We start from the raw sequence: 24,981 nt of genomic DNA, 5'->3' as shown, positions 1-24,981 counted from the left end.
TCGGAGCTTGCAGTGAGCTGAGATCCGGCCACTGCACTCCAGCCTGGGCGACAGAGCAAGACTCCGTCTCAAAAAAAAAAAAAAAAAAAAAAAAAAAAAAGAAAAGAAAAAAAAAAGAAATCTCAAAGATTATAGGGTTGATATATAGGCAAATGGTCAATTATAACATAGAGGGTTCAGGTCTGTGACAGAGAAAGTAATAGAGAGACGTGGTGGCATATGGTCACCGAACGCAGCAATGGTGGGCGGAGAGTGCAGAAAATAGTGTCGGTTGTTAGCCTCAAATCATCGTCTTTTCTAATGGACTTCATCCAGTTTCTGTAATCCCTGTTTTACTAATCCTATCACAGTAATCCCTCTCTTGCTAGTGATTGATTTAGGCATGGGTTTGTTACACAATGCTGGTCACTGAGAATTGAGAGGAAGTTCAATGAAGGATTCTGAGAAATGTTTCCTCACTCTTAAAGAGAGGCACACAGGGTGGAATAGAGCCTTTTCTTCCTCTGGAAACTACTGTGACCACAAGTTTTGTCTAGACTTGTGGCAGCTATCAATGAACACTGCGGGAACTGATAAGACAGGCAGAGGATGATGGAGCAGAAAGATGGAAATACCATCTTTGATGACATTTTTGAGCAGCTAAACGTACCCATTGAAGAACCCTCTTGTCTTGAGACTTCCTGTTTTGTGAGATAATACATCTTTGCTATTCTTTAAGCCAGCTGAGTCAGGGTATAAGGGCCCTAGCTGTTGATAGCATGGTTGATTCCTGAAGGAGAAGTAGGAGATTCTCAGGAGGTGAGAGTGACACTGTCCCTATAAACTTTATGAAATTAATCGGGGAAGAAGAGTAGGGGAGAAATGAAGACAAACCAAGCTTCCAGCACGTTCAGCGTTCATCATGAGGTCACCTTGCTTGCTCTCCAACTTGCTTGTTTACAGCTGTTTGGTGCCTCTTGTGGTGGAACCACGTAGACCCTGTCACGAGATTATAGTTCCCCTTAACTGCTTTGCAGATAACAACGTGCGCATTGTGAAGTGTTAAGCTTTTCCTTTGAGATACTCTTTCAGGTCCTGGCTACCAGTGAAACTACTGACATCCACTGGTCTGAAGGATTCCAAGAGGAGCTGACTCACCAAAGAATGCAGTTTCCACATCTTGATGATTTTATCTCCCTTTCCTGACCAGTCAAAGACCCTAATTTTCCATCCTCTTGCCCTCCAGGATCCCCTTATAAAATCCCAACCCAGTGAAACCCCGTCTCTACTAAAAATACACAAATTAGCTGGGTGTGGTGGCACACACCTGTAATCCAAGTTATTTGGGAGGTTGAGGCAGAGAATTTCTTGAACCCAGGAAGCGGAGGTTGCAGGGAGCCAAAATCATGCCACTGCACTCCAGCCTGGGCAACAGAGCAAGACTGTCTCGAAAACAAACAAACAAAAAAACCCCACAAAATCCCAACCCAGAACTCTTTGGAGAGACGGATTTGAGGGTTCCTCCTGTCTCCTCGCTTGGCTGCCCTGCAATCATTAAACTCTTTCTCTAGTGCAAACTCTTGCTGTCTCAGTGTATTGGTATGTCACTGCATAGCAGGCATACGAACCTGGTAGTCCTATAACAAGAGGACAAGGGCATTCTAAGCAACTGACAGTGCATAGGCAAAGGCCTTGTGGTTTTTAAAAATAACCTGGCACACTGAGGACATTGCAAAAATGTCCAATATATGCAAAGAGTGGCAAACAATCAGCCTAGAGAGAGAAACTGGATGCAGGTCATAGAAGCTATGGTATCTTTGTAATAACGAGGCAATCTTTTTGAGGACTATGAACTTTTTGAGGACTATAAAGGACTTTGAACAGGTAAGGAGCTAGGTGACCTCCAAGTCTCCTCCAGCACTGATGTTCATCTCCCTGCTGGGACCACTGCTTGGTTTGCAGGACTGCAAGAGGAACCCTTCACAATATAGTCCATGTGAGTGCCAGTCCCATGAGCATGGAGCATCCTTTTTTTGGCCAGGAAAGCACATGAATAGTGTCCTCAGCATTCTGTAGCCAAGTGGACTTGGCTGATTCTGGAGAATCTGAGAGCCAGAGTGGTTCCTGCTGTGGCCATTGTGGCTGGAAAGAACCACAGGGGCTGCCACATCTGCCCCAGTGGCCAATCTTTGCTAGCCTTATCCTTTATACCAACCAGTCCTCAGCCAACACCAGAGAGAGTTCATTGAGGCTGGATTACCATGGAGCACCCTTTTAGCTCCCAAGGGCTCAATTCTTGCAATTCATTATGAACTAATGATAAATGTGCACACACCATTCTATGAAAATCCATAAAAAGGTAAATTCTGCTTGCTTGTAACATTTCATTTGTTTATTATTATTATTATTATTATTATTATTATTATTATTATTATTTTTTGAGACGGAGTCTCACTCTGTCACCCAGGCTGGAGTGCAGTGGTGCAGCCTCGACTCACTGCAAGCTCCACCTCCCAGGTTCATGCCATTCTCCTGCCTCAACCTCTCGAGTAGCTGGGATTACAGGCACCCACCACCACACCTGGCTAATTTTGTTTTTGTATTTTCAGCAGAGACAGGGTTTCACCATGTTAGCCAGGATGGTCTCGATCTCCTGACCTTGTTATCCGCCTGCCTTGGCCTCCCAAAGTGCTGGGATTGTAAGTGTGAGCCACCGCGCCTGGCCTATTTATTCATGTTTGAGATAAGGTCTCACTCTGTCACCCAGGCTGGAGTGCAGTGATGTGATCATGGCTCACTGCAGCCTCTGCCTTCCTGGTTTAGGTAATCCTCCCACCTCGACTTCCCGGGCAGCTGGGACTCCAGGCACATGCCACCACACCTGGCTAATTTTTTGTACGTTTTTGTAGAGATGGGGTTTTGTCTTGTTTCCCAGGATGGTTTTGAACTCCTGGGCTCAAACAATCTGCCCACCTCTGCCCTGCAAAGTGCTGGGATTACAGGCATAAACCACTGCACCAGGCCAAACGGTAAATACTGCTGGCTTGTATAACGAAGCAATCATTCATCCTTGCAGAATACTCAGTATTAATAAGTTCATTGTTCTCAAGGTGGATCTCATCTTTTGGCCATGTTGTTTGAATTTGGGGAAAAAAACAAAATTTTTTTAAATGTTCATGTCTCTCTGTTTCTGCCTGTCTTCAGAAATATGAAATCTACACCTGGCCTTTTAATAAGTGAGACTCCAGTGGTGATTATCATATTTTGGAGATGTGTGTGAACGTGATGTGGTCAGTGTGGGCACCGATGCCACACAGATGGGTCAGTTTTCATGAGCTACTTTGGTTCCCCAAGGGGAAAATGCTGGTGTTACTGAGAGCATAAAGAATCCTCTTAGGCCAGGAATGGTGGCTCATGCCTGCAATTTCAGCACTTTGGGAGGCTGAGGTGGGAGGACTGCTTGAGCCCAGGAGTTTGAGACCAGCCTGGGCAACATAGTGCGACCATATCTGTACAAAAAATACAGCCAGACAGGCTGGGCGCAGTGGCTCACACCTGTAATCCCAGCACTTTGGGAGGCTGAGGCAGGCAGATCACCTGAGGTCGGGAGTTCGAGACCAACCTGACCAACATGGAGAAACCCTGTCTCTGCTAAAAATACAAAATTAGCCAGGCGTGGTGGCAGGCGCCTGTAATCCCAGCTACTTAGGAGGCTGAGGCAGGAGATTCACTTGAACCTGGGAGGCGGAGGTTGCAGTGAGCTGAGAAAAGTGCCATTGCAGTCTAGCCTGGGCAAAACCAGCAAAACTCCATCTCAAAAATACATATATATATATTCAGACATAGTAGTGCACAGCTGTAGTCCCAGCTACTCTTGAGGCTGAGGTGGGAGGATCGCTTGAGCCCAGGAGTTTGAGTCTTTTTTTATTATTATTACTAGTATTATTATTTTCTTCTAGGAGTTTGAGTCTTCAGTGAGCTATGATTGTGCCACTGCACTCCAGCCCGAATGATAGAGTGAGACTCTGTCTCAAAAATAAAATAAAATGAAATAAAATAGTGTCTTTAACAGAAACACACAAAAAGCAAATGTATGTATTGATCAGTTGGTGAAAACACTACAATCAGAAGCTTGAGGGAACTTAACTCTGTACTTCTCCTAGGAGAAGTTCAGTATTTGATAATTCAGGCTTTGCAGTGACTTTATGGAATAGAATTACTGCAAATAACAGGAATTGACTGTATCTTCCTTGTGTTACTGATTTTACCGTAGACCTGTTCCCTTGATGTGATCACAAAATCGTAGAATCTCAGAGTTTATAGGGAAATCCCTTTGTGAAGAGCTTGGATGCTTCTGCTGACGGGGTGCTCACTACCATAGAACATATCCCATCTTAGCTCTAATGACCAGAAAGCACTTTCTTATGCAGACTGAAATACTTGCTCCTTGAAACTGTGCTTGTACATTTTTATTTTTATTTTTATTTGAGATGGGGTCTCACTCTGTCACCCAGGCTGGCATGCAGTGGCATGATCTCAGCTCACTGCAACCTCCGCCTCCCGGGTTCAAGCAATTCTCCCACCTCAGCCTCCCGAGTAGCTGGGATTACAGGTGTCCACCACCATGCCCGGCTAATTTTTTTTTGTATTTTTAGTAGAGACGAGGTTTCACCATGTTGCCCAGGCTGGTCTTGAACTCTGACCTCAGGTGATCCACCCATCACAGCCTCCCAAAGTGCTGGAATTACAGGCGTGAGCCACCGTACCTGGCCGAAACTGTGCTTGTACATTCTAATCCTGCTCTCTGGAGCCTCACAGATTAGGTCTGCTTCCTTTCTTAATATATTGTTTCCTTCAAGTAGTGAAGATGCTGACCTTACTCTTCTCCACTCTGTCTTCCTTCTCTCGTAATTCTGTCTTCTTCCTCTTCCACCCCACCTTTCCTCTTCTGTATCCCAGAGCGGCATTGAATCATTACCCCTTTCTCTAGATGAATCGATTCCAGATTTCCTTCCTTCCTTCCTTCCTTCCTTCCTTCCTTCCTTCCTTCCTTCCTTTCTTCTTTTTTCTTTCTTTCTTTCTTTCCTTTTTTGACAGCATCTTGCTCTGTCGCCCAGCTGGAGTTCAGATCTCTGCTCGCTGCAACCTCCACCTCCCAGGTTCAAGCAATTCTCCTCTCTCAGCCTCCCGAGTAGCTGAGATTACAGGCGTCCGCCAGCACACTCGGCTAATATTTTGTAGAGTTGGGGTTTCACCATGTTGGCCAGGACGGTCTCAATCTCCTGACCTCGTGATCCACCCGCCTCGGCCTCCCAGAGTGCTGGGATTATAGGCGTGAACCACTGCGCCCAGCCCATTTCCTGATTCTTTCAATCCTCCCTTATATGCCATGAATTTGTCCATTGCCCACTGTTGGAAGATACAAAACACAACAATGTTTCTATCCCTGTTGTATTGAAATATGCTTTCCATTTCTATACAGTCTCACCCAACCATAGTCTTTCCTACCTAAAAGTGCTCCTGGATTTCATTTGCTAATTCATTTTAAGTTGGTCCCACTTAAACCAAACTCTTTTAAAATACACCTGTTTTAGAAGTGGGCCACCCAGACCCTTAGGGTGGAGGAACGGTTGTATAACACTGAAATTATCTGTGCTCTTAAGGGATCCCATGTGACATTTTTTTACAGCCTTCTCACATACATACCGTTATTGAGGCTGGATCCCAATTAATGAGGTACTATTTATAATTTTCCTTGAAAGCAACTGTTCGTTTTAAAAATAGCTTTTTTAAAGAAGGGTTGTATTATATTATGGGAATGAAATCTGTTAAGAAGGCTGCCTTCTGCTGCAGAAGAAGTGAGGGGATTATTTAGAGTGGGTTGTGTGTGTGCCACTGGAGAGATTACTGAGCCTTGGGGAGCTGGGAGGATTAGGGAGGTTTGACATAGGACAGCAGATTAAAAGCATACTGAATATGTATTACAGGCTCTCTCTTATTTCACACGATATTTCAGTGCCATCTCCTCTGAATAATTCAGAATTAGAATCCAACCAATAGCTTACCTAGGAAGGTTTATGAATGGGATGAAATAGAATTACAAGTTTTGATCTCACTGGGGACTGTGTCTTCTCATTCACAATCATCAGAATTTGTTCTTCCTGTTTAGAACAAGGAGAAAGAACAGGAAGACTAAAATGGCGGCGGTGGAGGAGCATGGAAATGTATGTATCAAGAGTTTTTTTTTGTTTTGAGACGAAGTCTCACTCTGTCCCCACGCTGGAACACAGTGGCACAATCTTGGCTCACCGCTCCCAGGTTCAAGCGATTCTCCTCCCTCAGCCTCCCAAGTAGCTGGGACTACAGGCGCGCACCACCAAGCCCAGCTAATTTTTGTATTTTTACTAGAGAGAGGGTTTCACCATATTGGTCAGGATGGTCTTGATCTCTTGACCTTGTGATCCGCCCCCCTCGGCCTGCCAAAATGCTGGGATTACAGGCGTGAGCCACTGTGCCTGGCCTTATTGAGCCTTTTAAAGGCACATACAAACTGTAAAACAATTAGATTACACCTCAAAACTAGCACTCAATTAGATTTTGCCTTATGATTTTGGTCTTTCTTTTCCTCTCTTTTTAGACACTAGGACTTAGGTAAGTCAGTCCTCAAATATATAGTAGTGAGTATTTCATATCCAGGGAACTAAAGACTACACTTAACGTGTAGTTTCTGACTCCCTAGCTGCTTTGAGGACTGTGATGTCTCAAAACCGCCAGCACCATTTGTTACCTGTACTCCATGGGACAGTACCCTGTCAACCAGAGTAGGCAGATCCACCATGCACAAAAGCAGAATGAAATAAAACTGAAGAGCAACTGTTCGGCTGAATAAAAAAATTAAAAAGAGGATTGGGCACAGTGACTCACACCTGTAATCCCAGCACTGTGGGAGACTGAGGCGGGTGGTTCACCTGAGGTCAGGAGTTCGAGACCAGCCTGGTCAACATGGTGAAACCCCATCTCTACTAAAAATACAAAAATTAGCCAGGCATGGTGGCACACGCCTGTGATCCCAGCTACTTGGGAGGCTGAGGCAGGAGAATTGCTTGAACTTGGGAGACGGAGGTTGCAGTGAGCCAAGATCGGGCTATTATACTCCAGCCTGGGTAACATAGTGAGACTCCATCTAAAAAAAAATACTTAAAAAATAAAAGGAGGTCAAGCATAGACGCTCATGCCTATAATCCCGGCGCTCTGGAGGGCCAAGGTGGGAAGATTGATTGAGGCTGGGAGTTCAAGACCAGCCTGGACAACACAGTGAGACCCTATTTCTACAAAAAATAAAAAAATAGCCAGTCATGATGGCACGCACCTGTATTCCCAGCTACTCAGGAGACCAAGGTGGGAAATCACTTGAGCCCAAGAGTTCGAGGCTGCAGGGAGCCATGACTGCACCACTGCACTCCAGCCTGGGTGACACAGCCAGACTCTGTCTCTGAAAAAAAAAGAACTGTTTTGAAGCTACTGGTGAAAGTTGGAGTTAGTAGTACACCCAATTCTGACGTCTTCACTCTTTTCCTACAGATGACAAGCTCCTGTATTAATTCATTTCTTGATTCTTGATTGATGGTTCAGTTTGTCCTTTTGATTTTCAAAACCATTTATTGGCATCGTATCATTCCAAGTCCTTTAAAAAACTCTATGTAGACCTTAATTCTGTGGGTGGTTTCTGAGTTTGGGCGGAATCATATGCGAGGTAATTGAAAGAAGTGAGCACATTGATAGATTAATTGCCACTTAATGGAAGGAGGACAGAGTTAGGAATGATTTACTGAAGTTAAATTTGCTTAATGATTGATTCACTTGATTATTTAGGTGTTTCTTTTTTATTGGTTGTGGTTTACTTTTTGTTTTGGGGAAGGTGAGGGTAAGGAAAAAGCAGTTTGCACAGGGGAAAGCAGAAAAGTTTCTCTTTTAAAAATTATATCTGTTCATGGCTGGACACAGTGATTCACACCTGTAATCTAAGCAATTTGGGAGGCCAAGGCAGGAGGATCGCTTGAGGCCAGGAGTTCAAGACCAGTCTAGGCAACATAGCAAGACCCTGTCTCTACAAAAAGTAAAAATAAAAATTAGCTGAGGGCAGTGTTGGCATACACCTGTAGCCTCAGCTGTTCAGGAGGCTGAGGCAGGAGAATCCCTTGAACCCAGGAATTCGAGGCTGCAGTGAGCTACGATTGCACCACTGCACTCCAGCCTGGGCAACAGGCTGAGACTCTGTTTCTTAAAAGAAAATTGTATCTATCCAATGGTCATGAATCAGAAAATTTTTGTTGTTCCAGGCAATGTGTCGTGAAAAGTTCTCTGTAGACTCTTTTCATACTAAAACGTGTGCTTGTTCTGGGCCCACTGTGTGACATGACAACCACTTTGTTACCCAGAACACTCATCTATGATGAAAATTTACGAACAGTTATAAGATTTTATTGGTCTTACATTCCAGCTTTGTCATGTAATTCACGACCTGTATTTCTCGATTATGTATACACAACTGCTCATATTTATGAGGCCGGCTAATGAGTCAGCTCACCAGCCACAGGAGCTGCCCTCCTGTGAGTAGCTCCTGATGGACTCACAGGCATGTGTGTTTCCCGGCCCCTCCCTACCCCGTGATGGTCAGCTTGGTGACACAACAGACCCTGTATCTCATAGGCTTTTGTTGTTCTTCCCAGCACGTACCCCGTGGCGAGCCTGCAGGGTGAGTCTACAGTGTCTTGAGTAAATTTCAACCCACAGCTTGCTCCTCTGTTGGGTTTTTCTCCTCTCTCTGTCTCCCACTTCTTCTTCTCTCCGTCTCTCCCTGCCTTTCTTCCTCTTGCTCTCCCCATGTCTCTTTATCTCTGTCTCACTTTCTCTCTTTCTTTCTCCCTCTCCCTCCCCCTCCCCTTCCCCTTTTCTCTCTTCTTTTCACCTCTCTTTTTCTCTTTCTTTCTCTCTCTCTTTTTCTCTCCCTCTCTTGCTCTCTGTCCCTCTCCCTCTCTCTCCCTCTTTATCTCTCCCCCTCTGTCTTTCTCTCTGCCTCTATCTCTCTCCCTCCCCTCCCTCTGCCCCTTTCTCTTCCCCTCTCCTTCTCTTCCCCCTCTCTTTCTTCCTCTCTCTCTTCTTCTCTCCCTCTCTTTCTCTCTTCCTCTCTCTCCCTCTTTCTCCATCTCTCTTTCTCCCTCCCCTTCCATCTGCCCCCCCCTCTCCTCTCTTTCTCTCCCCCTCATTCTCTGTCTTTCTCTCTCCTTCCCTCTCTTCTTTCTCTCCCCTCTCTTTCTCTTTCTGCTTCCTTCTCTTTCTCTCTCTCCGCTCCCCCTCCCTCTGTCTCTCCCTTTTGTCCCTTCTTTCTCACTGTTTTTCTCTCCCCCATCTCTCTGTCCCCCTCTCTTTCTCTCTCCCGTCTTTCTCTCTCCTCTCTCCCTCTCCCTCTCTCACTTGCTCCCTGCCTCGCTTCTTTCTGTCTCCCTCTGTCTTTTTCTGTTCTCATTTCCCTCTTTCTCTCTCCCTCTTCCTCTCTTCTTTCTCGATCTCTCCCCTCTTTCTCTTTTCCCCTCCTTCTCTTGCTCTCTCTTCTCTCCCCCCAACCTCTTTCTCTCCTCTCTTCTCTCTCTCTCCCTTTCTCTCCCCACTTTCTTTTTCTTTCTCCCTCCTTCTCTGTCCTACCTCGTTTCTCCTCCTCTCTCCCTCTTTCTCTCCCCGCATCTCCCTCTCCTCGTTCTCCCTCCCTCCCACTTACCCCCTCCCCCCTCTCTCTTTCCCCTCTCCATTCTTTTTTTTTTTTTTTTTTTTGAGACGGAGTCTCGCTCTGTCGCCCGGGCTGGAGTGCAGTGGCCGGATCTCAGCTCACTGCAACCTCCGCCTCCCGGGTTTACGCCATTCTCCTGCCTCAGCCTCCCGAGTAGCTGGGACTACAGGCGCCCACCACCTCGCCCGGCTAGTTTTTTGTATTTTTAGTAGAGACGGGGTTTCACCGTGTTAGCCAGGATGGCCCCCTCTCCATTCTTCCCACACTCTCTCCGTCTATCTCTGTCTCTTTCTCCATGTGTAGTTGCCTGCTATGGTATTACTCTCATACATCACCTTATTGCCTTTGAAGCATGAGCTATGTTGCCCTTAAAAATGTGCCAAAGGAAGCATCTTGAATGCATTTTCCTTTGACATTTATGAGATTTGCTTGCATCAATTCCCCAGTGAATAGATGAATCTAGTGCACCCTGTGAACTCTCTTCCTGGGGAAGATTTGAGGAGATGCTTCTCTCTCAGAAGCATTACTCTTTCCGCAGAAAACCCCGGTAGTGAGTTCATATACTAATGAGTTGCCTAATAACTCAGCAGCTGTTAGGATATCTTTTTCTCAGGCTTCTATTGATTGTGAAGAAAAATTAGACAGTTGACAATCGGTCAGGCATGCGAGCCAGACAAGCTGGAATGTCAGGGGCGACATATCGGGATGTAATTTTGCATACAGATAGGAACACGGCTGTGTGAGTTTTCACTTTCAGGTTTAAAAGAACAAAACCGTGGGTTTTTCTAAAGACTGAAAATGTTCTAAAATGGGGCTGGCAAAGGAATGTTTTGTGGGAACAAGCAGGAAGAAAGAAAAATCAGGAGGGAAGCCATGGCGAGTAGAAGCGATGTCAGCGAGGAAGGTGTACTAGGTAATTCTAAGCCTGGAAAGGTAACACCGCTCCTTGGGCACGGCACTGAGTGGACAAATAACAGGAGGTGCCTGGGTTAACACCAGGGTCAGGAAAGAACAAAACCTCAAAGCTGCCTAAAGTCAGAGCAGCTGGGCATCTGGGAATTTGTTTGCATTCAGAAAAAGAAAGCAAGAGTCAGATAAAGCCAACATGAATGACCCAAGAAAATGTTAGGCAGTAATGGCCGGGTGTGGTGGCTCACGCCTGTAATCCCAGCACTTTGGGAGGCCGAGGCGGGCGGATCACAATGTCTGAAGATCAAGACCATCCTGGCTAATACGGTGAAACCCTGTCTCTACTAAAAATTCAAAAATTAGCCCGGTGTGGTGGCGGGCGCCTGTAGGCCCAGTTACTCGGCAGGCTGAGGCAGGAGAATGGTGTGAACCTGGGAGGCGGGGCTTGCAGTGAGACGAGATCACACCACTGCACTCCTGGGCGACAGAACAAGACTCTGAAAAAAAAAAAAAAAAAAAAAAAAAGGCGGTATTTCTTTACTGGTATCAGTTATACACCACACCAGTAGGATGGGATAAGGAATGCATGCCCAAAAATACACAGGTAAGTTTTTTCCCACTCTTTTGTTTTAAAATTTTTTAATGATTCCAATTCTTTCAGATATAGTTTGTTTATTTCTTTCTTTTTTTCTTTTTTGAGATGGAATCTCGCTCTGTCGCCCAGGCTGGAGCGCAGTGGTGCCATCTCGGCTCACTGCAGCCTCTGCCTCCTGGGTTCCAGAGATTCTCACACCTCAGCCTCTTGGGTAGCTGGGACTACAGGCACACGCCACCATGCCCGGCTACTTTTTCTGTTTTTGGTACAGACGGAATCTCGCCATATTGGCTGGGCGGTCTCGAACTGCTGACCTCAGGTGATCCATCTGCCTCGGCCTCCCAAAGTGCTGGGATTACAGATGTGAGTCACCTCACACGGCCGATAGTTTTTTTAAATACTCATTTTTGTGGCCAGGTGCAGTGGCTCACGCCTCAAAAAAAAAAAAAAATACTCATTTTTGGAGTTTGATCCTTGGTTCATGTGTCCTCGCTAAATATATAGAAGGAGAACTCTGGGTCTTAGAATTGAGCCTGAGGTCACAGTGGGCTACAAGCCTTCTGAACCAGAGGTGCAGACCTTTTTCTGACTCCCTATATAGAGCTGAGTCTCTAAACACACTTGCAGACAATGGGAAATATGGGCTTGGTGGCTTGTGCCTGTAATTCCAACACTTTGTGAGGCCCAGGTGGGAAGACTGTTTGAGGCCAGGAGTTTGAGGCCAGGAGTTTGAGACCAGCCTGGGCAACACAGAGAGACCCTGCCTCTACAAAAATAAAAAATAAAAAATAAATAAATAAAAAAAAAATCAGCCAGGTATGGTGGAACACATCTGTGGTCCCAGTTACTTGAGAGGCTGATGCATGAGGATTACCTGAGCCCAGGAGGTCAAGGCAGCAGTGAGCTATGATCATGCCACTGCATTGCAGCCTTGGTGACAGAGCAAGACCCTGTCTCGAAAAAAAAAATAAAGGAAGGCAGGAAGGAAGGAAGGAAGGAAGGAAAGAAGGAAGACATATTTTAGAATCAGGGTCTCCCACCTCAGCCTCTTGAGTAGCTGGGACTACAGGTATACGCCACTATTTCTAGTTAATTAATTTTTTTTGTAGAGACAGGTTCCTGCTGTGTTGCCCAGGCTGATCTCAAATTCCTGGCCTGAAGTGATTCTCCTAACTTGGCCTTTCAAAGTGCTGAGATTATATGTGTGAGCAATAGTTTTTTAAAAATTAATGAATTGATATGTAAATAAGTATTAATGAAATAAATCAGAAGACCAGTCTAGACTCCACATAGAGTGTGTCAATCACCAAGGATTGTGATTAATTTAATTTTGTGCCCAATGGCTCTAAAATAAGTTATTAAAAATTCAGTGTAGGCACAGCAAATTAAATGTTCGGATAGAGAATGAGGGATACTGGATACTGGTGCATTGTTTTTTTTTTTTTTTTTTTTTTTGAGACAGAGTCTTGCTGTGTACCTTGGCTGGAGTGCAGTGGTACAATCTTGGCTCACTGCAACTTCTGACTCCCAGTTTCAGGCTATTCTCCTGCCTCAGCCTCCCTAGTAGCTGGGATTACAGGCGCTTACCATCACACCCAACTAATTTTTGTGTTTTTGGTAGAGACAGGGTTTCACCGTGTTGGCCAGGCTGGTCTCAAACTCCTGACCTCAAGTGATCCACCTGCGTCGGCTCCCCAAGTGCTGGGATTAAAGGCATGAGCCACCATGCCTGGCCGGATACTGGTGTCTTGAAAGCTGTTTGTGTGAAAAACACCTGGGCATTTTTGTAGATCACGAGTTCATCTGAAGCCACGTTGTGCAAGCATTCAACTTCTTCGCTGAGTTGGAGTGCACCCAGTGGGAAAGTCAACTGCATGCAGCATCTCAATATAGGTCCAAAGACCAGGCTGACCTGCGCTGGGGTGTTCCATTTGCTGGAAGCAGATATAATTCAAAGGAATAAGTGAGAATTTTGGTCTGGAAATGGAGCCATAGGTCCCATCAGAGAGGAGCTGTAGTCCCATCAGAGCTTCAGGGGAGACTTTGAGGTCAGGAGCCGAGGGGATCAGGAGGTCTGGCAGCCGAGTGCAATAAGCTAAGATGTGGGCTCTAACAGAGCAAGCATACCAGGAGCTGGAACTCTCAGGGTGCTGGCTGCATGCTGAGGAGCAGGTAGGTGGGTTGCAAGAAAGCCATAAACCTGAGAAAACAGCTAGGGAAATCCTAGGTAGCATTAACAGCAGTCGCGCATTAGGGAAGAGTGTGATGTTCTCACTGCACTTTGCCCTTCTGCAATGCCATCTGAACCATAATGGGCAGCTTTAGACACTAAGTTCGTTTATTTATTTATTTATTTTGAGAGGGAGTATTGCTCTGTCGCCCAGGCTGGACTGCAATGGTGTGATCGGCTCACTGCAACCTCCGCCTCCCAGGTTCTCCCAGATTCTCCTGTCTCAGCCTCCTGAGTGGCTGGGACCAGAGGCGTGTGCCACTATGCCTGGCTAATTTTTGTATTTTTGGTAGAGATGAGTTTCACCATGTTGCCCAGGCTGGTCTCAGGTTATCTGACCTCAGGTTATCTGAGGCACCAAGTTTAGGCAGAGGTAAGATCAGAATTGGGGCTCTTGGGGAACAGTGAACTGGTGGTGGTCACCATATCCCAGTGACTAAGTTGTGACTTGTGAATTGACCAATTAGAGAGAGCCGAGGACAACAGGCCAGTGTCACAGATTCATGATTACCTGGCCGCAGTCATATTCAGAGGCCCTAGTAGGCAGCTTCCCAACGGCCTGGTGGTAGCTGGCAGAGACAGAATCATGGAGATCAGGGTTCAGGAGAAGGACTCTGGTATCTAGATGGAGGAGCAACACAGGGAGTTAAAAACAGCTGGAATTTTTGACACAGAACAAAGACAGGAATGGGGAATATGAGGCAGAAAGTGAGAGAAGACAGGGAAGCAGATATGGATCACAAGTATAAGGAGAATCCTGGGTCTTAGAACTGAGCCAGGGGTCATAGTGGGCCATAACACCCCTGAACTACAGGTGCAGACCATCTTCTGGATCCCTGTGTGGAACTGAGCCTCCAAACATAGTTGCAGACATTCAGAAATATCAACAATGGGTGCGAGGCCAGTCTATTGGTTTGATTCTTGCTGGAAAGGCTTCATTAAACTTGGCATGCTTTGATTTTATCTCTAATGTTTACTCATCCACATCTCCATGTCTCTGCATTTCTGGACTCTCTGCATTTCTATTCACGCCTACCTGTGAATTGGCTACTTATTTTCCGAACTACTCTCTTTCTTGTATTACCTGGCCAAATGAAGCCAGGAGCAACCAGCATACGTATTTTGTCTTCCAACTTATTTCTCAAGAGCTACAGGTCAGGCACAGTGGCTCACACCTGTAATCCCAGCAATTTGAGAGACCAAGGCTGGGGGGATCACTTGAGGTCAGGAGTTTGAGATCAGCCTGGCCAACCCATAGTGAAATCCTGTCTCTACTAAAAATACAAAAATGAGCTGGGTGTGGTGGCAGGTGCCTGTAATCCCAGCTACTCAGGAGACTGAGGCAGGAGAATCATTTTAACCTGGGAGGCAGAGGTTGCAGTGAGTCAAGATTGTGCCACTGCACTCCACCCTGGGTGGCAGAGCAGGATTCCATCTCAAAAAACAAAAAAGAAACTGTGTATTTTCTGGCATACAGCAGGTAACAGTTTTACCACCTACTGTAGCCTTCCATGACAAGGGTTGCCATTCTTCCAGCTTCTAATAATGGTTTCCTCATTGTAAGCCCCCTGAATCCTAAGCTAATATCACATACAGTTAGCCCTCTAACAGTGGAAAAGGAGGGTTGGAGACCTGACCCCTAACACAATTAAAAATCCACATATAACTTTTAACTCTCTAATCCACTTTTAAGTCTTCCAAAACTTGACTACTAATAGCCTACTGTTGATCTGAAACATTACCATAACATACACAGTTGATTAATACATATTTTGAATGTTATATGTATTAGATGCTGTATTCTTACAATAAAGTAAGATAGTAAAGGAAAGTATCATTAAAAAATATGCAGTGACTCACGCCTGTAATCCCAGCACTTTGGGAGGCTGAGGCAGGAGAATTGCTCGAGCCCAGGAGTTCGAGATCAGCCTGGGCAACAAAGTGAGACCTCATCTCTACAAAAAAAAAAAAAAAAAAATACATTAGCTGGGCAGAGTGGTTCACGCCTATAATTCAAGCACTTTGGGAGGCCAAGGAAGGAGAATCACTTGAACCTGTGAGGTTGAGGCTGCAGTGAGCCATGATTGCCCTAATGCACTCCAGCCTTGATGAAAGAGCAATACACTGTCTCAAAACAAACAAACAAACAAACAAACAAACAAAAAACTCAAATCTGAAAAGAATACATTGTACATTGTGTCGAGTTTCCAGATTAATGCTCAGGAGATCAAGGATATCTGATTCTGAACATGGTGGCTGAGCTAATTAAATGACCAATGAAGGTCTGTTCTCTGAGAAAGATAGTCAGAGATGTCATGGACAGTAGGTCTGATATACCATAGGACATTCTTATAGGCTTATTTTGTTCTAAGTTAACTTCTAACAATGAATTTCCAGTTTTAGAAACAAAAATCAAAAAACGAAAGAAAAAAACAAAAAAAGCAAAACAAAACAAAAATATTAATAAAGAAAAAGAAAGAAAGAAAAAAGAAAGTAAGGAAGGAAGGAAGAAAGAAAGAAAGAAAAAGAGAGAGAGGGAGGGAGGGAGGAAGGGAGAGAGAGAGAAAGAGAAAGGAAGAAAGAGAAAGAAAGAAAGAAAGAAAGAAAGAAAGAAAGAAAGAAAGAAAGAAAAGAAAGAAAGAAAGAGAGGGAGGAAGGAAGGGAGAGAGAGAAAGAGATAAAGGAAGGAAGAAGGAAAGAAAGTCAGAGAAAGAAAGAAAAGGGAGAGGGAGGGAGGGAAGAAAGGAAGGAAAGAAGGAAGGAAGGCAGGGAGAAAGAAAGAAAAAGAAAGAAAGAGAGAGAGAAAAAATGAAAGGAAGGAAGAAAGGAAAGAGAAAGAAAGAAAGAAAAAAGAGAAAGAAAGAAAAGGAGAAAGAAAGAAGAGAGGGAGGGAGGGAAGGAAAGAAGGAAGGAAGGAAGGAAGGAAAAAGTCATAAGGAAGAGAAAATACAAAATACATTTGCAGTTCATTAGGTGGGAGTGGATCATCATAAAGATCTTCATTTCATCCTCATTGCCTTCACATTCAGGAGACTGAGGAGGAGGATGAAGAGGAGGCGTTGGTCTTGCTATCCCAGGGGTGGTGGAGGTGGGAGAAAATCTATAGGTAAGTGGATGGGCATAGTTCAAATCTGCATTTTTCAAGGGTCAATTAAATTTGAAGTTTTTGTTATGGTAGAACCTCATTTTTAGGTACTAGCTTATGTTCAGTCAGAATAGATTTGAAGTAGCAAACAAATTCAAAATTTCCATGCATATTTACTTCCTGTGGATACTTCCTGAGTCCGCCAGTGGTGGGCTGGGCACTGGCTCTATATCCTCGCTCCCCACTCAAAGACTCAGCCTGAAGAAGGCTCCCTCTCCATGTCTCCATGTTTCCCAAGTTGAGGAAGAAAGGAATATGGTGAAATGCACCCTAGTTCTTTTTTTGAGATGGAGTCTCACTCTGTCGCCCAGGCTGGAGTGCAGTGGCGTGATCTCAGCTCACTGCAACCTCCACCTCCTGGGTTCAAGTGATTCTCCTGCCTCAGCCTCCTGAGTAGTTGGGATTATGGGTATGTGCCACCATGCCTGGCTAATTTGTATATTTTAGTAGAGAAGAAGTTTCACCATGTTGGCCAAGCTGGTCTCAAACTCCTGACTTCAGGTGATCCACCCACCTTGGCTTCTCAAAGTGCTGGAATTACAGGCATGAGCCACCATGCCCAGCCCCAGTTCTTCAAAAAATAAAATTTCTCTATGGAAATGACGTGTGATACTTCAGTGGATATTTCATTGACTTATCTATTCAGGAGGAATCCTATCGTAGTGTACCATGTACTTGGGAGACAGAGGGTAAGGAATATTTGAACAACACTAATGACCACCACAATAATAGTAGCTGTGTTTGTCTGTTCTCATGCTGCTAATAAAGACATACCTGAGACTGGGTAATTTATACAGGAAGGAGGTTTAATGGACTCACAGTTCCACATGGCTGGGACAGACTCACAATCATGGCGGAAATCAAAGGAGAAGCAAAGGCACATCTTACATGGCAGCAGGCAAGAGAGCATGTGCAGGGAAACTCCCATTGATAAAACCATCAGATCTCGTGAGATTTATTCACTAGCATGAGAACAGTATGGGGGAAACTGCACCCATGATTCCATTATCTCCATTTGGCCCCACTCTTGACATGTAGGGATTATTACAATTCAAAGTGAGATTTGGGTGAGGACACAACCAAACCATATCAATAGCTAATGTTTATCAATTGCTATACACTTTTAAAAAACAGTGGTCTATATGTATTAATGACTTTAATTCTCATAACCCACTGAATTAAGTACTAAGTACTGTAATGAATATGCTTTTTTTCATCAGAGACAGGGTCTTCCTCTATTACCGGCTGGAGTGCAGTGGTGCAATCCTGCAATCCTGCTCACTGCAGCCTCAACCTCCTGGGCTCAAGCGATCCTCCCACTTTAGCTTCCTGAGTAGTTGGAACCACAGGTGCATGCCACTCTATCCACCTAATTTTTCTTTTTAATTTTTGTAGAGATGGAGTCTCTCTATGTTGCCCAGGTTGGTCTTGAATTCCTGGGTTCAAGTGATCCTCTGGCCTTGGCCTCCAAAAGCGCTGGAATTATAGGTGTGATGCCACTGTGTCTGGCTAATGCACTTTTTTATTTTTAGAAAGAAAAAAAAAAACACAGGGGTCTATATTTATTAACAGGGGTCTATACATATTAACAAATTTAATTGTCATAACCCTCTGAGATAAGTACTACAATAAGCTTTTTAAAAATGTTTAATTTAATTTAATTTTAAATTCTGCAATACATGTGCAAGATGTGCAGGTTTGTTACATAGGTAAATGTGTGCCATGGTGGTTTGCTACATCTATCAACCCATCACCTAGGTATTAAACCCTGTATGCATTAGCTATTTATCATGATGCTCTCCCTCCCCCCATCACCCCCCGACAGACCCTGGTGTGTTTTGTTCCCTTCCCTGTGTCCATGTGCTCTCATTGTTCAGCTCTCACTTATAAGCAAGAACATGTGGTGTTGAGTTTTCTGTTCCTATGGTAGTTTGTTGAGGATAATGGCTTCTAGCTCCATCCATGTCCCTGCGAAAGACATGATCCCATTTATTTTATGGCTGCATAGTATTCCATGGTGTATTTGTACCACATTTTCTTTATCCAGTCTATCCTCAATGGGCATTTAGGTTGATTCTATGTCTTTACTATTGTGATTAGTGCTGCAATGAACATATGTGTGCATGTATCTTGGTAATAGAACGCTTTATATTCCTTTGAGTATATACCCAGTAATGGGATTGCTGGGTCAAATGGTATTTCTGCCTCCAGGTCTTTGAGGAATCGCCACATTGTCTTCTACAATCTTAATCCAGATTCTTAATCTGTATAATATTCTGCCTCTTAATGTGCTGCTGTTGATCTGAGGGCATAATTACTGTAACTTGCTTGGATGCCAAAATGTCAACTCCCTCTGCCTGCAGGTAAGAGATAAAGGACCCCAGCCATGGGCACTCAAGGAGAGCACCTTAGGGGTGGAGAGTCAGCTGAATGGACAAGAGAAAGCAACAATTGGGCAGCCTCCTCTGATCCAATGGGAGCCTTTCTCTGTTTATCAGAGAGCTCTGTGCCTTTTAACCGAGAATGTTTCTGAACCTGTGAGACTGAAGGCAGAGGCTGGCCCTGCTCATGAAGGTGAGGATGTCATTAATTTCAGAGGCTTGCCGCGGTGGCTCCCACACGACCAGGTAATGCCAGTGAGTCCCTGTGCAAGCATCAATGTGAGGACACCCCTTGATACTGCAGGACCTCCTCTGCCCTGCTTTGCCTGTGGTAATTCAGCTGCCTGACCTCTAAGGGAGCCTCCCCTCTCCTCCTCCAAGAAAGAGAATTGATTTTTCAAACATATATCCACATTTCTCCACCCAGGCAGATTCATTCTCTCTGTGAGCTATACATCATGCTTTCAAAGTCAAGCACTGCATCCTGCCACAGGCAATCCTGAGGATTGTAGAACTCTCTATTTCTTCTCTTTCTGACATATCCAAAATGTCAAGATGCAAGGGAGTCATTTATTTATTTAACTGAAGCTTGGCTGGGAAGGGCACATATATCAGATGGGTCTAGCATCTCTGTTAGCAGCTCAGGACCCCAAGATATATAGCCTCAGGGTTCTTTGTTAAGGACAACCAAGTTCAAATCGGGGTTCCCTGGAACTCCTGGGTGGACTTTTGCAGAGTACCTCCTATTCTCACCACCATTAATATTAATCAATGCATTGCATTAATTATTATTAATGCAATTAATAAATAATAACATTGCATCCTATACTTATAGAGAGCAGGCCTCGAATTTTGCATCACCAAAAAAGGTGCTAGATGCCATAAATGTACCTTGCTTCTTTCCCCCTAACTTTCTAATGAGGAAAAAAAGGATGAAAAGAGCTACACAGATCACAAACGAATACCTTGATGAACTGTCGCAAACTGAGCATGTATTTAATCAGCACCCCGATCAAGAAACAGAACATTACCAGCACCCCAGAAATTCCCTTTCATGTCCCCCCTGCAAGTGTTCTCTATCAAATGTAACCATTATCCCGACTTTTAATAGAATGACCCTGTTGTTTTAAGTCTTAACAACCTTGCCCCATGCCACTTCTATTTATTTTCCCAAGATGCACTCCCCACATGATAGTCCTTAGATGATGAGCTTGGTTTTCTTCTCTAGCTCACAAAACTATCACAAAAAACACACTCTCCTTTGGTTACCCATCACAGGGGCCCGGGGGCCCAGAGATTTTCTGAGATTTGGATGATGTGTTAATTTGGCCCCCGTGAGAAGCAAATACCAGGATGGATGGAAGTAGACATCCAAGAAATTTACTGGCTGGGCACCGGGGCTCATGCCTTTAATCCCAGCACTTTGGGAGGTTGAGGTGGGAGGATTGCTTGAAGCCAGGAGATCAAAACCAGCCCAGGCAACATAGCAAGGCCCTATCACTACAAGAAATTTAAAAAATAAAATTCACAGGGCACTGTGGTGCCTGCCTGTAATCCCAGATCCTCAGGGGGCTGAGATAGGAGGATCGCTTGAGCCCAGGAGTTTAAGGCTGCAGTGAGCCATGATCACACCACTGTACTCTATTTTGGGTGACAAAGCAAGACCCCTTCTCTAAAACAAACAAACAGACAAACAAACACACACACACACAAAACCCCAGAAATTGGTTGAGAGAAATAGTTGCAAAGGATAAAGGTGAGAGTGAGCAGAGATAGGCCAGGGGAGCCTTCAGACCACAATGCTGGTCTGGCACCCATGAAAGAAAAGAGGGAAGGAAGGGAGATTTAATGGGAGAAGCCTTAGGCTACAGGCAGGTGACATTAGAAAAAACATGCTTCGTCAGGCACGAATGGCCTGGCTTGAGTAACCTGGCTCTTCTCAGTTATTGGCTGGGCGTATCCTGGAAAGAGTGTGGCTTTAGAGCAAATACTGCAGAGGTCCTGAAGGTTAGGATGCTGGATCTCTTCCCAGCAGGTTCTCAAAAGGGGAGATCTGGGTGGTGCACCTCCAAGACCATCCATGGTGGCGTCTTCTCTGGTGATGCACACTGTCTTCTTCCTCTGTCCAGCAGTTCTTTATCTGGTTTCCTTGTTTGTTTGTTTGTTTTAAAGGGATGGAGTCCTGCTCTGTTGCCCAGGCTGGAGTGCAGTGGTGCCATTATAGCTCACTGCAGCCTCCAACTCGTAGGCTCAAACGATCCTCCTGCCTCAGCCTCCTGAGTAACTGAGACTCAGGCATGTACCACCACACCTGGCTAGTTTTTAAAATTTTTGTAGAGATGGGATCTTGTTATGTTGCCCAGGCTGATCTCAATTCCTAACTTCAAGTGATCTTCTTGCCTTGGCATCCCAAAGATCTTGGATTACAGGCATGAACCATCAGACTTGGCCTGTTCAGCAGTTATATTGAAAGGATGTCTCTTTGTCTTTGCCATGGCCAGAGAGTGGACTGTCAAACCGACCTACATTTGAGTTGTTCCTAGTTCCTTTATTTTCTAGTGGGATGCTCACACTTCTCTGAGCCACAGTTTCCTCATCTGTAAAATGGGGGAAATCATTCTTACCTCGTGAGCTTGTTATTAGTATCATATGGGATTATTTCCAGTAAGACACAGTCTGGGATACAGAGTAAGCACTCCATAAAGACCCCTTCCCTTGTGAAATTTCTCTTCCTCTTCATCAGGGTGTAGAGTCCACACCCCCAACTTAGGCCTCTAGGCAGAGGCACATTCTGCAGTGATAGGTCTTATGCTTAGAGGTTTCCGGCAGCAGGTTCATTACACCCCACTTAAGCCATGGACCCCTTTCCAATCTGGTGAACCCTGAGAACCCCTCTCAGAATACTATTTCTAAAGAATAAAATAAAATTACTCAGATTAAAGGAGAAACCAATTACGTTTAAATTATGTATCACAACAGTACAAAAACAAATTTATGATTCAATCATAGGTATATTTCTTTATTGACACATTAGGTAGCAAGTTGGAACTGCAGATGTAGTAATGATTCCAATTATTGGAAGTCGTGGTGAGCATAACCGATATTTTGTGGCATCTGCACCAGTGTGATGCGATTGATATAAAAATATATGTGATTTCTATTACGAGCAGTCTCAGATACTGCAAATTCTATGCCAGTTTGCTATCTGCATTGATCATTAAAGGAAATGCTGTATTTCAGTTAAAGGTAAGAGGAAATTAAGGATGTATATTATTTTCTCCGTCACATTTGTGATTGCAAACCTAGGTAAGGACTTCCTACCTTAAATGAATGACACCTATTCATTCACTTTGGAGCACTGAATTCCCAGAAGTTAGGGATACCCCCAGGTATCTTCATTCAGAACCTCTCAATGGCCTTTCCCAATGACACATGTAGAAATGGGTCTGCAGTGACTTTGATACATCGGTCCCAGTCCAATGCCCTGTCTCAGTGATGTGGGCATGTCATTCTGTCCCTTCAAGTTGGTGGGAACAAAGGAACCCTGCATTAACAAACAGGTTAATAATGGTCTCAAAAAGAGTTGTCAAGAATTAAATGAATTGCTACCTATAGAGCATAGAGAATAACGCCTGGCTCATTACTCCATGGGTAATTCTAGTGCCCCAAATAGCTTCCCATTTGTCGTTAGAATGTAGCTCTCACCTTCATTCGTTTTTCCCCTCCTCTTTTTTCTCTCTTTCATTCAACAAATGCAGCATGTTCTCTGCATCATTCTAACTCCACCAAAAGTTCTAAATCAGGACCACGTTTAGAATCTACCCAGTGGCGCTAGTGTGAGTTCAGAGGTGTATCTACCCCAACCATATCTCCCTACTTGATTTTAAGACATTCAAGAATGCTATAATGAGGACAAGTTTTCAGCCCGGTGTGAAATGCAATACTAAAAGCTGATCACATTTGACAGAAACCTATTGTTTTGTGTCAAAGACAGTGTACTAGGTGCATTTCATGTGTTTTATTGCTTAATCTTTTGTTTTCAACAGAATTTTATTTAATAGTTTATAACAGCAATAGGAGAAATTTTTTTTTTTTGAGACGGAGTCTCACTCTTGCCCAGGCTGGAGTGCAGTGGCGCAATCTCGACTCACTTGAAACCTCCCTCTCCTGGGTTCACATGATTCTTCTGCCTCAGCCTCTCTTAAGTAGCTGAGATTACAGGCACGTGGCACCAGGCCCAGCGAATTTTAGTAGAGATAGGGTTTCACCACATTGGCCAGGCTGGTCTTGAACTCCTGACCTCAGGTGATCTGCCAGCCTCAGCCTCCCAAAGTGCTGGGATTACAGATGTGAGCCACTGTGCCCGGCCTGGGAATTGTTTTTTAGAACAGTTAACAACTTACTTTATTTTTAACTTTAATTTTAACTTCAGAGGTGCACGTGCAGGTTTGTTGCACAGGTAAACTTGTGTCATGGGGGTTTGTTGTATAGACTATTTCATCACCCAGGTATTAAGCCTGGTAGCCATTAGTTATTTTTCCTGATCTTAACAACTCCATGAGAAATCAATCACCTTTTCTAACATTTCAAAGAACAAACTAGAATCCTAGTGGTTTTCTCTAAGTAACATATCTAAGATATGAATTTGAAAAACAGCTCTACCTTTTTCCAAATCCTCAAAAAGGACATATCAGACCCCCTTCACAAGGGTCCCTTCATTTGGTTCAGGTATGAGAGACTGACATCACAGAAGTGGGGAAGTCAGTAGGGCACTGAGCATATTGGTTTCATAGAGAGATGATCTGCATTTAAATTCTCCATTTTCCACTTACCAACTGTGTGGCCTTGGAGGAGTTACATAATTTCTCTGTGCCTTTGTTTCCCCACCTACAAACAGGTTAATAATGGTCTCATAAGGAGGTGACAAGAAGTAAATGAACTGGGGGACAGGGACGGTGACTCACGCCTGTAATCCCAGGACTTTGCGAGGCCGAGGTGGGTGGATCACCTGAAGTCAGGAGTTCAAGACCAGCCTGGCCAATGTGGTGAAACTCCATCTCTACCAAAAGTACAAAAATTAGCTGGCCATGGTGGTACAATCTTGTAGTCCCAGCTACTTGGGAGGCTGAGACAGGAGAATTGCTCGAACCCGGGAGGCAGAGGTTTCAAGTGAGCCGAGATCACACCACAGCACTCCAGCCTGGGTGACAGAGCGAGATTCCGTCTCAAAAAATAAAAGGAAAAAGAATTAAATAGATTGATACCCATAGTGCATAGAGAACAATGCCTGGCTCACTGAATATGTTCACTAAATGCCAGTTATTATTATCTTTGTGAAAAAAATCTGACTGTGGCAGATGCATGAATAAAACTTCCGATGATCTTCTTTTGAATTCTAAACTCTTTTTTTTTTTTTTCTTTGAGATGGAGTCTCGCTCTGTTGCCAAAGCTGGAGTGCAGTGGCATAATCTCAGCTCACTGCGACCTCCCCCTCCCAAGTTCCAGCGATTCTCCTGCCTCAGCCTCCTGAGTAGCTGGGACTACAGGCACGTGCCACCACGCCTGGCTAATTTGTTTTGTATTTTTAGTAGAGACAAGGTTTCACCGTTTTAGTCAGGATGGTTTTGATCTCCTGATCTCGTGATCTGCCTGCCTGGGCCTCCCAAAGTGCTGGGATTACAGGCGTGAGCCACCACGCCTGGCCTCAAATTCTAAACTGTTATAGTGAGCAAAGCACTTCACAGTCTGGTCTCTGCTGACCACTTCAGCCTGAAATTGTACCTGTCTCTGACTTTTTAAAAAATTCATGTTGAGGCACCCAAACTACTGGTGGACATTCCCATGACCATACATTTTGGTCTCTTCAGGCCTCACTCATCACATTCTTTTATTTTATTGCTATGAACTTGTTCTTGCCTTTCTTCACCTGATTAACTTCCTGTGGTGCTGTAAGGCTCA

This window comes from Piliocolobus tephrosceles, chromosome 8 (genome assembly GCF_002776525.5).
Source record: "Piliocolobus tephrosceles isolate RC106 chromosome 8, ASM277652v3, whole genome shotgun sequence".
Lineage (NCBI taxonomy): Eukaryota > Metazoa > Chordata > Mammalia > Primates > Cercopithecidae > Piliocolobus > Piliocolobus tephrosceles.
This window is presented reverse-complemented; position numbering follows the sequence as displayed.